The sequence below is a fragment of the Protopterus annectens genome, chromosome 9.part0, assembly GCF_019279795.1.
Source record: "Protopterus annectens isolate FY-2018-M chromosome 9.part0, PAN1.0, whole genome shotgun sequence".
NCBI classification, from domain to species: Eukaryota; Metazoa; Chordata; order Ceratodontiformes; family Protopteridae; genus Protopterus; species Protopterus annectens.
This window is the reverse complement of record NC_056743.1, coordinates 1033953616-1033965366: the sequence shown is the minus strand read 5'-3', so window position 1 is coordinate 1033965366 and position 11751 is coordinate 1033953616.

Here is an 11751-nt window from a genome sequence, read left to right as displayed (position 1 = left end):
TGGCCTACAGCATATTGCAAAGCTAAACCACTGTTATGTACTTGAAAACATTACTACACAACATCCACTCCTCCTCTGCCAGCTGTGGTGTCTATCTGGATCCACTGCTGAAATGGAAGAATCTTTTGTAGAGCTCCAACTACATCATCAATATCAGTCTTCATAGTAGAGTAAAATATAACTAATCCATTTCAGAATACATTTCTACATAAAAATTTGGACAGACTGAGTTATAAACATCTGCATAAATCACAAGTATCATGAGTATAGGAAAACAGTCTGATTGAAATGAAATACCTTAGAAATAGAGAAAATGAAAATTTGTACAACAAGTAATTGGAAAGTAACAATCGAATGAGAGCACTACCAACGTTTTACAACAACCCTGAGCCTGAATAATTGTGTTTCACACACTTGTGTTATTATACCACTTTGCGTAAGCAATGAAGTACTACTGCACAGTGTATATAAAATATATATGTGTGTGTGTGTGTGTGTGTGTGTGTGTGTGTGTGTGTGTGTGTGTGTGCATATACATATGGGTCTTCTTCTAAATTTTGAAGTTTCAAAACTTCGAATTTCTTATGGTTGAGACCATAAGATCATAGTTTTGAAACATTAAAATTTAAATACAAAAAAAATAAATAAAACCAAAAAAAAAATATTTTTTTACATTTTTTCCAGGGGGTCAAGCACACTGCACACCCCACACCACCTGCTAATTAAATATACCAACTCTGAGATTGCACTACAGTGAGGAAAACGGTAAATATACCATTCCCCGCTGTACGGCTATCTCCATTTAAATGGTTTGAAGTTTTAAAACTTTGATCTTGTGGTTTCGACCATAAGAAATTCAATGTTTTGAAACTTTGAAGTTTAGAAGTAGACCCATACACACACGCGCGGACACACACAGACACACACACATATATATATATATATATATATATATAAACAACATAACACTTAAGCTAAATATGTACATTGATACTGGTAATATATAAGAAATGGTATACTTACTACAAAACTCTGATCTTTTATCCTGTACTTCCATAGACCACCCAGGCAGCTGGTCCCTCCACATCACTGCAGCTCATTGCACATGGACCTGCATTGCTTTCCTGACCAGGGGGATCACTGTCATTGAAAACAGGTGATCCCGGCTCAGTTTACTTGAGTATTTTTCCAGGTGCCTCCAACAGAGGCCTTTTGTAACTTCTGTAGGTACAACTCCTGCAGCACATAAGGAAACATTTTGGTCTCTTTTTCAGACCAGCTTGGGTCCTGACCCTGGGCTTTCATGGATTATTAAGGTTCAAAATGAGAATTATGAGTACAAGCTTTAGAATATAAGGGAGTTTTGCACACTGTGATAGAATGTGTCATCACTCGGCCCAGCCCATGTACTGTGCTAAGGTTGATTTCTTATAAAAGGTTCAAAGAGAAACATGATATTTTTATGGCAGTTTTTTTTTTTTTTTGCTTACATGAAAGGTGAGTTTTCAAGAATTTTGTTTTGTTCCGTTGTTGGGCAGACATGATGGTGATTCAGATACAGAAAACAATGGTTTATGCAGCAGGACCAGGTAGGATACAAAATACTTCTTGAATGAGGGTTTCAACATATTTGCCATATCCCAGCTCTTTCTTTTGACACTGTCTATGAAGGGACTGTCCAGTGTAAGGAAGGATAGTTGGGAATCCACAGCTGAGTTGGGTTAGTGCTGGAACAGAAAGGCATATGAATGTATAAAAATGCATAACCTAAATGCATCATGCAGCTAAGGTGTGGCTCGCACAGTGGGTATATGTGGGTACAGGCGAGGCGCAGCTTGTCCACAGCGACATAAAGATGGCTACACCAATGGAGCCACTTACACTTCAGCCTGATTCATGGAGCTAAGCATAGATAAGCTGCATTTGCATAATAATCTCATAAATCTTACCAAACTTTTGGCAGTCTTGTACAGTTCACCATTTAAAATGTCACTGGGGTCCATGTTTATGTAACAACCAAGCAAAAGCGTGAATTACCTGAAAAAGTTTCAAAATCAAAAAGCGAAAATGAAATTACAGAGAAAAGGATGTCTGCAGTACATTTTACTATGAAATCATTAGGATTAGCTTTGGATTTGCTGATAAGGCAAGAAAAAGTGCAATATCTGTACACTTGTACATAAAAAATTTGGAATGTTTTAACGTACCATCTTCAGTGCTGTCTAATTTCTAAAGTGGGTTGCTGCAGACACTGGTTTCTGGTAATGGAAAATTCCCAGGGCCTCACTGCAGGCCACCTTTATGTGACGACATTCGTGAGAAATTAATCACTGTATCACCCCTTTACAGCAAACACTTACAGGCATACATTTTACTATACACAATCTCACAAACTACAACAGAATAATGCATAACAGAGACAGTAGTGCAAAGAAAAGATGCACCCAGAACTCAGAAGTAACGTTTCACTGTGCTTGTGCTATGTTGTAATTATGCAGTAACATGTGTTACCCATAAAATTTGAAGTTACCTACATGTGAGGAAGCTACAGCTGTTTAACATGTACTTGCAGGTTAGAAAACGTTGCAGCTGCATGAGCAAGGCACAGGACAGACAACTTCAATCCTGTGAGAATCCCATAAGAACAGATGGAAAATGTGTTTTTGGGAAAAAAGAAGTTAAAATGTGGAATCAAGTGGTGGCTAACATCAGTGCTGTAGGGGGGAGGAACCACACCTTGTAACAGTTTAGGAAAAGAGCTAATGACATGGTGGGATGTGCCAGGACAAAAGCTAGGCAGAATGCAATTGGCTGTAGTAATACTGGTGATGGCCCTTCCATATTCCAACATTTAGCACTGGATAAGGTGTGTATTCTCACCGCATTCTCATCTGCATAAAGATCATCACCCCATATAGAGAGAAGAATCTCAGGAGGTGTTGACACGAGTACTAGCATGCCACTACAGGAACCATAATCGGGCACTTACCAAGTTCTGCTGAGCTGTACTCGGCATGATGCCCTTGTACCTACTTCAACTTCAGGTGTAGCACAAACTCAACAGGTATTGCATGGTATGTATATCAATCATACCTTTATGGAAAAATCATTCTAAGAGCCATAGCTCACATTAACAACATTAAACTCATCTTGATATATTTCTTCACAGGGTGAGTACCAGGGACAACCACTTCCTGTGCTTCAGCATGATGATGTTGGCCTAGAATGGTTGTCACTGTTGGTGCCATAACTCTCATACTTATGACACAGGTCGAGGACAGTGACACACCGCTGCAAAGGGTACCTACTCCATAACCTATAGATAACTCTGTAGGCAGTGAGGCAGTGACACAGGCTCATACACTCAGTGCAGTGAGGAAATAAAATTACAGCAGGGGACACACACCATGTAGCTCAACACCTGTTTTTGTGCACAGCCCGAATCCCATAATGAGAAAACTTCTCTCTTGCAGGTAGCAGTACCAACTGTCACACCTGTAGACAGAGGTGCCAGTTGAAGCCATATTTCACATTTAACTCCAGAGGCTCTCAAGGCCTTGGCTGTCCAGCATCTGATATGTTGCGATTTGTTTCATGCCTAGACTACTTTCCCTGAAAGTGAGGCAGAGATGGTTATACTGCAGTGTGTACATGAGAAAATTCGCTAGTATGTGAGAATGGTGGAGGTCATGGACTACGCCATGAGGATTTATTATTATTATTATTATTTACATTTGTTAACTGGGTAGTGTCCTACTGGGTCAGAAACCCATTTTTAGCATAGACCCAGGGAGAAAGCTCAAGAACAGTTCAAAAATTAGTTAAAGTATAGGTAAGCAGTTACACCAAATATCAAAAAGTATGTTTGAAAATGTGTTTCACGATCACAGAAATATTAGAAGGAATAAGTAAAAATTAAATTAAGAACAAAAATAAAAAATAGGTAGTGAACGTGCACATTATCCAAAAGGGCAAATTTGCAAGTAATGCAAGAAATGAGTAGAAAAAAGAAAAATCTGATGCACTAGAAGACAAGTAAAACAGAATGAAGTAAACTAGCCAAGAAGAATACAGCATACTTGTGTAGTATGGCTGGTCACATGGTATCCATGTCAGCCTGCATTATTTACACTAGGAAAGATCACACACATATTGGGACCACAGTTGGACATGGATAAAGAACTGTCCATATGGGTGGTAGACAGCTCAAACACCACATATATCTCAAATAAAATGCTGCAGTGATTCATGTGGATTGCACCAAGATGAAGGCAGTCAAGCCTCATGAGACTGTCATATGGTAGAACCTTTCAGTGAAGGTCTAGGTCCCACAGCACTGTTTGGTCAATGTCAAGAGATTCCCCTGCATCATTCCAGCACTTCCTTATTATCTCTGGGAACATTCTCCACACTAGCCTGAGGAGACTTTCTGTATGATGCCTTCCAAATTTAAGTGAAGTTTTGGACATCAGTACCCTAGACAGCACTCACCCAGAAGTCACTTCACAGACAGGGACAGTGCTTGGTTTTACTTTCTATCTAAAAAATAATAGACAATAATAACCCCCAAAACACTATGCACATACATTAAAGGCAGACTTTTTTTTCAAGGTGACTAGCTTTTCATGTGAAAAGGTAAATTCATCACACTCTTTAATGATGGTGCAGTGAAACAATGGCAGTATAACCCTAAGTGTGCTTCATAGCACATGCTTTTCTACACTTCAGACAAAGCCTGCCAACACAACTAGCACTTGCTCCAGTAACACCTCAACACTGTACAAATGACATTGGATAATACTTTAGAAAATCATTATTATTCTTGACCTATGGAGAAATGTACAGCTTCACATTGCTATGTAGTGAATGTCACAGCTCATAGGTGTGGTCTAGATGCTGGCTACGTGTTCACCTATACAGCTGTGTAGCAGAATTAGCCTGCCAGTGTAGCTGCTGTGCCACTGCCATCAGCTGACCACCATCACTATCATCACTGGTGGAAAGACCAATAGTGAGAGCTACACTGCCACTATTGGGGAGTGGCTGTGACAGCTGCACAGCAGACTGATGCATGATCATGCTGTGCAGAATTTAGCACACTGTAAGCATCCTGAAGGTCTACCTCACTCATCCAGGTGATGGAAGTGGGCTTTGAACAGGCCATTCACAAACTCAGTGGCTAACTGTGTCTGGAACAGGACAGCAGAGGCTTAGCTATGGCGGACAAAGGGGGCAGCCACCCTGGGTACAAGGTGTTAGGGGACAAGATCATCAGTTGCTGACTGGGATATATTACAGTACCAACATTCATAAATGAATACCGGTACAATAGCTGGTGTCAGAGCACTTAGTGGAGGGTATGGTAACTGTATCAAACCACTAGCTACAATGTACATTTGTATTTGTAGCAATCGGTATGCTATAGTTTAAAGCAGAAATTTTTTTTTAGCTCTTCAATTTTAGCACTGCTCAGGAGGAATGGACATTGCCCCTGAGAGTTGACCTAGTAGTCAGACACTTTGGGACACACATAAATAGTAATCTAGCCTTTAACCATCATGTGTCTACAGTGGTGAGGAAATCATTCTATGTTGTGCAACTTATAAACAAAGGTATTGCATCCAAGTCCAAGGAAGTCATTGTTCCACTTATGCAGCATTCATCAGACCTATCATTGAGTACAATGCCCCCTTCAGTATGTACCTAACCAGGCATGTCCAACAGTTGGAAGGTCCACAGAGTTTCCTCATTAAAAGGATACAGAGCATACGTAAAATATCCTATGCAGACCGCCTCAAGGCCTCTCCATGTATTCTGTCTCCCACAGTCTTTTGAGGGGAGATCTATGCCTGTACAGAGCATTGTCAGATCCTGCTCTGATGGACCTCTTGCATATCTACAAAACAAATAATACCAGAATTCCCAGTTCTAAAGACTTAAACCTTACCTCCGATATATTTATTTATTTATTTTTTATTTATTTTACATTTGTTAACCGGGCTAGTCCAACTGGATATATTTCCATTTTCAGTGGAGGCCCGGGGAGAAAAGCTCCACAGTATCATTAAAACATTATTAATGTACAAGTATAAGAAGGGAAAAAAAAAACAAAATAATCTTGTTGATAAAAATAATGAGAGATCAGTAGTTGCAAAGTCATACAATTTAAGCAAACACAGTATTCAGATAGAATTCTTACAGAAATATAAAAAAGTATTTAGTTAAATGTAGATAGAGAGCATTTGTCAAGGAGAAATCGGCTAAATATGAAACATAATAAGACTTTTCTTACATTAAGATATATGAGGTTGTTTACACTATGTTCATAGTTTAATACATCTGCTATTTGCAACAAAAACTTGAGGCAGTTACCACTGCTTAAGGTAAGTGGAGAGAAAAAGGAGATATAAATAGGACCTGCTAGACAGATAGGTATGTATCCCAGAGGCTACCATGTTTATGGAACAGGCTCCCCATTCATGTGAAGCAGAGTTCCTCCCTAACCCAGTTGAAATGCAACTTGGACAATTGGATGGGAAACCAGAAATTCATCCCTGATCTGGCACCTATGTCTATAGTGGACACAGGTAACCTGTAAATGGTTCATCTCCCAGGCCTATGCTTACACTTATCAAGGGTATCAAAACTTGTCAGAGACTTGGGATGCATGGCTAGGCTTAAAATGGCCCTTGTGGTTGTTAGCCTACTAAACACCTATGAACCTACGAATCTATGAACCTATTGGGGATGTGACTTTTTTTGGGGGGGGGGATCCTTAGCAGTTAAGGATCACAGACCATGAAGAGTGGACTTAGGAGTGCCAGATTAAGAAACAGAGAAAGTGCTTTTTTTGTCTTTGCTTGTTCCATATCTTTGTGGAACTTTAGGGCTGTCGAATTAGGGAATGGCATCGGGCACTCAATGAACAAATTATGGCTCTGCAGGATGGCGTTGAAGTGCTCCTCAAGACTGAATTCATTAGTTGAGATTTGACTGGGCAGCCTGCAACATCTAATCTGTAAAACAGGGAAGAGACACATAGCAAAACAAGGGAGATTACTCAATTCTGTGTATGCCTTGCTATAGCTAAAGAAATGACTATGGTTAGCAACATTACACTGATTTGCATTTACTATCTAAGTAACTATGAGGAATCCTACCATGCAGGAAGAGGTAGCACATTGAGCATGTGTGCAAAATATGAGACTCATGGGCAATGCTAGGATTCTGGGTCAACACATTGGATACATTGCCATGCATCACACACTTTCTTTTTTCTCAATTTTTTTTTTTTTTATTTTTCATATACATTTGAATGAATTCCATAGTATTTGTACATAACATCTTAAATAACTATGTACACTATTTACATTAGCCTGACACTATAACAGATGTTAAATGTATACAGTTTACTTTATAAGTATGTCCAATCCATTATCAAAGTGTCTGATCAATTATTGTATATTGTCAATCAACGATAAGACTTTTCCCCAAGGGTTGTTGATAAATGGCTTTGGATAAATTCTTAGTTCTTTAATTTTAATTTCCAATAATGCTGTGGTCTTCAGTAGGCTGTAGAAGTCTTCCAAAGTTGGTATTGTGTTTGTATTCCATCTTCTTGCTATACACTTCCTTGAAATTGCAAGTACAGTCCATACTAGATGCATGTTTCACCTATTAAAATAAGGACCTTCGTTCATATTTAATAATACAAGAGCTATAGTTAAATAAAATGATTCATTAAATAAAGCTTGTAGAAAGTTATTAATACCATTCCAAAATAGCTTAATTTTAACACAATCAAAGAAAATGTGCTTCCAATCTGCATTGTGTACTTGCTCACATCTCCAACATATTCCTTTTATGGAAGAACTAATTTTGCTGATTCTATCTGGGGTTAAGAATTCTCTGTGCAAGCATTTCCAATTAAAAACTTTCCAGTATTGTGCAAAGGATGTATATTTTATTGATAATATGATATTTGTTGTAATATCTTCAGTTAACTGTATTGAGTGTCCTTTTGTTGTATATTTTCAATATGAGGTTTTGGGTGTTGTTTTATAGTTTATCAATGTTTTGAAAAATTTTGAAATACTGTTTCCCATGTCAAAATCATTATATATGATTTCATATATGTATTTCATAAATGTAGGTATTTCTTTAAATGAAGAATTGTTGATTATTCAGGTATATATTATATAAGCAAATGCAATGAATTGCGAACACTATATAATCGACCCACAATCCCCAAAAACCCAAAATGTTAAACACATGGATCAGTGATTTGTCCCAGGGAAAAAAATCGCTGATCCGTAAAAAGAAAAAAATCAAAACACAAAATAAAGTGGGGGGCTTCACCTCCACACCCCCCGATGTGGGGGGCTGTGCCTCCCAACCCTACTTAAATATACCAACTCTGAGATCGCACCACAGTGGAGGAAATGGCAAAGTCCCAAAAATGGCCCATGGATTTTTTTCCCTAAGAAAACAATTGCTGTTCCGTGCTTTCGGTATTTTGCCATTTCACATAATGACATTCGACTAAAAAGCTTTTGCAGTTCATTGCTTTCATTAAAATAATAGGGACCCAGGTATTCTACTTAAATTTTGTGAATATGACAGAATATTCTGTAAAGTTAGCCAGTCCTGTTGTGGAATTTTGTATGTAGTTTTTTGACTTGCATATCTAAAACGTTTAGTTCTTTGATACATTGAAGTCAACAAACAAATCCTTTCTGTTCCCAGGAATTAATAATTTCTCTATATATTTTATGTGGAAAGCTTTTTGTGACTATATTGGTGTTAAAAAATCAAACCAGATTTTTAAATCAATATTTGCATTAATAATTTTCCTAAATGAGTCAATGTAATAATTAATCATACATGTTTTAATGGGTTTAGTTATGTTACTGCATACTAATACATAATATGTGCCATGGCAAATTGTTTTTATCTGTTGTTTGAAACATTTTTTTGTAAATCAAATTCATTTATTGATATTACAGTTAGTAATTCTTTCCAATTTGCAGAGTAATTTGAACTTATCCAGTCTGAGATAGTTTTAGATATTGATGCTTTTATATATGTTTCTGTATCAGGAAAGTTTAATCCTCCCTGTTTCCATGGTCTGATATGATGTATTAAAGCTATTCTGCTTCTTTTGGGAAACCTTAACAATTTTATTAGACATTAATTTATTTCTTTAAGAATATTCCTTTCTGGTAACAGTTGTATTGCCAAAGATATATATATATATATATATATATATATATATATATATATATATATATAGAGAGAGAGAGAGAGAGAGAGAGAGGATCTTGGGCAGTAAAACCATATTAACTGTAGTCTAACTTCAAATGTTAATATTATTTTGTTCCATTTTTTCACAGAGATTTTAATTGTATTGATGATATTATTGTAGTTTGTTGAGACTAATTCATTATTATCATTGTATAACTCAATTCCTAGATATTTTAAGGTTGATTCTTGTTTCCCTATGATGTGATCCCCCTTATTCTGCAGTTCCTTTTTTATTTAAAAATAAAAACTTTGGTTTTGATTTATTGAACTGGAGTCCTGAAGTCATGTGAAATGTGTCAGTTAATATATCTAATTCTTCTAATGTCTCTTTTGTATTAGATAATGTTAGTAATATGTCAGCAACAAATAACATTACGTTAGAATTATATTGTTCATAAGCATCTATTCCTTTGATTTTTATATTATTACAAATTGAATCTGCTAATATTTCAATAGCCAGAGCAAATAGAATTGGTAACATGGGACATCCTTGTTTAGTGCCTTTTGTTATATGTATAGATTCAGAGGTAAAAGGACCTAACTTGACATACACTAAATTATTTATATATGTATGTGTGTGTATATATATATATATATATATATATATATATATATATATATATATATATATATATTCTTTAGGAGATGATCAAAGGATGCAAGAAATTCAAATAGCATTAGGATTTTGAATAAATATTCCCCATTTAGGGAATGAAAGGCTTTCTCTATACCTAAGCCAATTATTTTAGTAACATAATCTATAAGATAAATTATCCTTTTAATATTGTTATGTGTGTGTCTGATATATAAATCCAGTTTGATCATTATTTATTGATGTTCTTCATTCCACATTGCTGCAGTCCTAACTATTGGGTAGTCCGCTGTCCAGTCGGCCCGAATACCAAAGTATATGGCTGACGGTCAGGGCGATTAGACTGATGTCAGTGCGTCAGGGTACTAATGCGCATGACCGACGTCATATCCTCAGTCTTTTTGCCGCATGGTCCGATGCAGAAGCAATTTTAGTGCAGGTTGGCGTTCTGAAAGTTTCTGAAGTCAGAGTTTCAGACCGAATCAAAGTTGGCTAAGTACCCGTTGGGGAATATTTTGGTTTTTCTTGCCTCAGTATTTAACCGGATGTCAGAAAAAGTGAATAACTGTATTTCTTGTGGGAAACAGATACCTCATAGGGATTACCATACTTTGTGTATACCTTGTTTAGGGCCTGAGCACGACGTTGTTGGATGCCGCTCTTGTGCTAGATTTAACAAACGCACTATTAAGAGAAGGTTAGACTGTGCCAGGTTAGTGTTTGGGAAGCGTTGTAATTATAAAATGCCGTCGGATGCTCCGCCGCTTCGCTAAAAAGCAAAGATAAAGCAGCAAAGCCTAGGGTGGAGGAACCGACAGTCCCAGACGTCGGTTCTTTGGAAGGCTCAGTGGAGCCGGAGGTTTTGCCAGGTGTCTCTTTGGAGTCTCAGGGAGACTTTACTGTTACAGGATGTATCCTCTCAGGAAGTAGGCCAGGCTGAGGGAGCTTCTCAGGTGGCTGTTCTTCCCTCTCTTCCTAAGGTGGTTAGAGCCTCCCCTTCAGTTTCCAAGGCTTCTTTGAGGGGCAGGCCAAGTTTAGCTTCTGTGGGGTTTCTCCTAGTGCTTCAGGATCTTTGCCTAAGAAACATATGCTTAAAATGGCAGAGGATTTGATTACTATGATTAGGGGTTCTATGCCCCCTCCTGATAAGAGGCCTAGGGTGGAACCTGAGTTTGAGAGTTTTGAGCAATGCTCGAGGCTTGAGTCTTCGGCTGAAGACTTGCAGGAGTACCCTCCTTATTCTGATGCTGACGTGCATGATTTTCTGCTTCTCCTCCTGAGGATTTTTCATTTTCAGAGACTCTGCATTCCATGAGGGAGCATTTTAAATGGGAAGGTCAAGATTTCTCTGATTACAGAAAAAGGCTTAGGGAATTCTTGTTTTTACCCCAGCATAGGCCTTTAGCTATACCTCCTGTTTTGAATGTGGTGGAAGATGTGTTTGCAGAGGCTTCCCTGAATCCTGATTCTTTGCCTCCTGCCCCAGTTAAACCGGATAGGTATTATAGGGTGCCTGAAGCTCATAAGTATCTTTTTAAGAGTCCTAGGGCAGACCCAGAAACTGTCTCTCAGGGGCCTAAAGGTGTGAAGGCCTCAGTTGTTAAAAATCCTGTCCCTCCTGATAAAGAGGCAAGGGCTTTGGATAGATGGGGTAAGAAAGTGTATACTTCTTCCACTTTAGCCATGAGGGCGTTGAATTGTCAGTTTCACATGTTAAAATATCAGAATTATCTTCTTTCACAGTTGAAATCTAAGGTGGATGCTCTGGCTGAAGGTATTGAGTGTAAAGAGTTGCAGGATTTAGTTCATGTGTCTGAACAGGTGGGTAAACATTCCTTGCAGTGTGGTTTTGATGC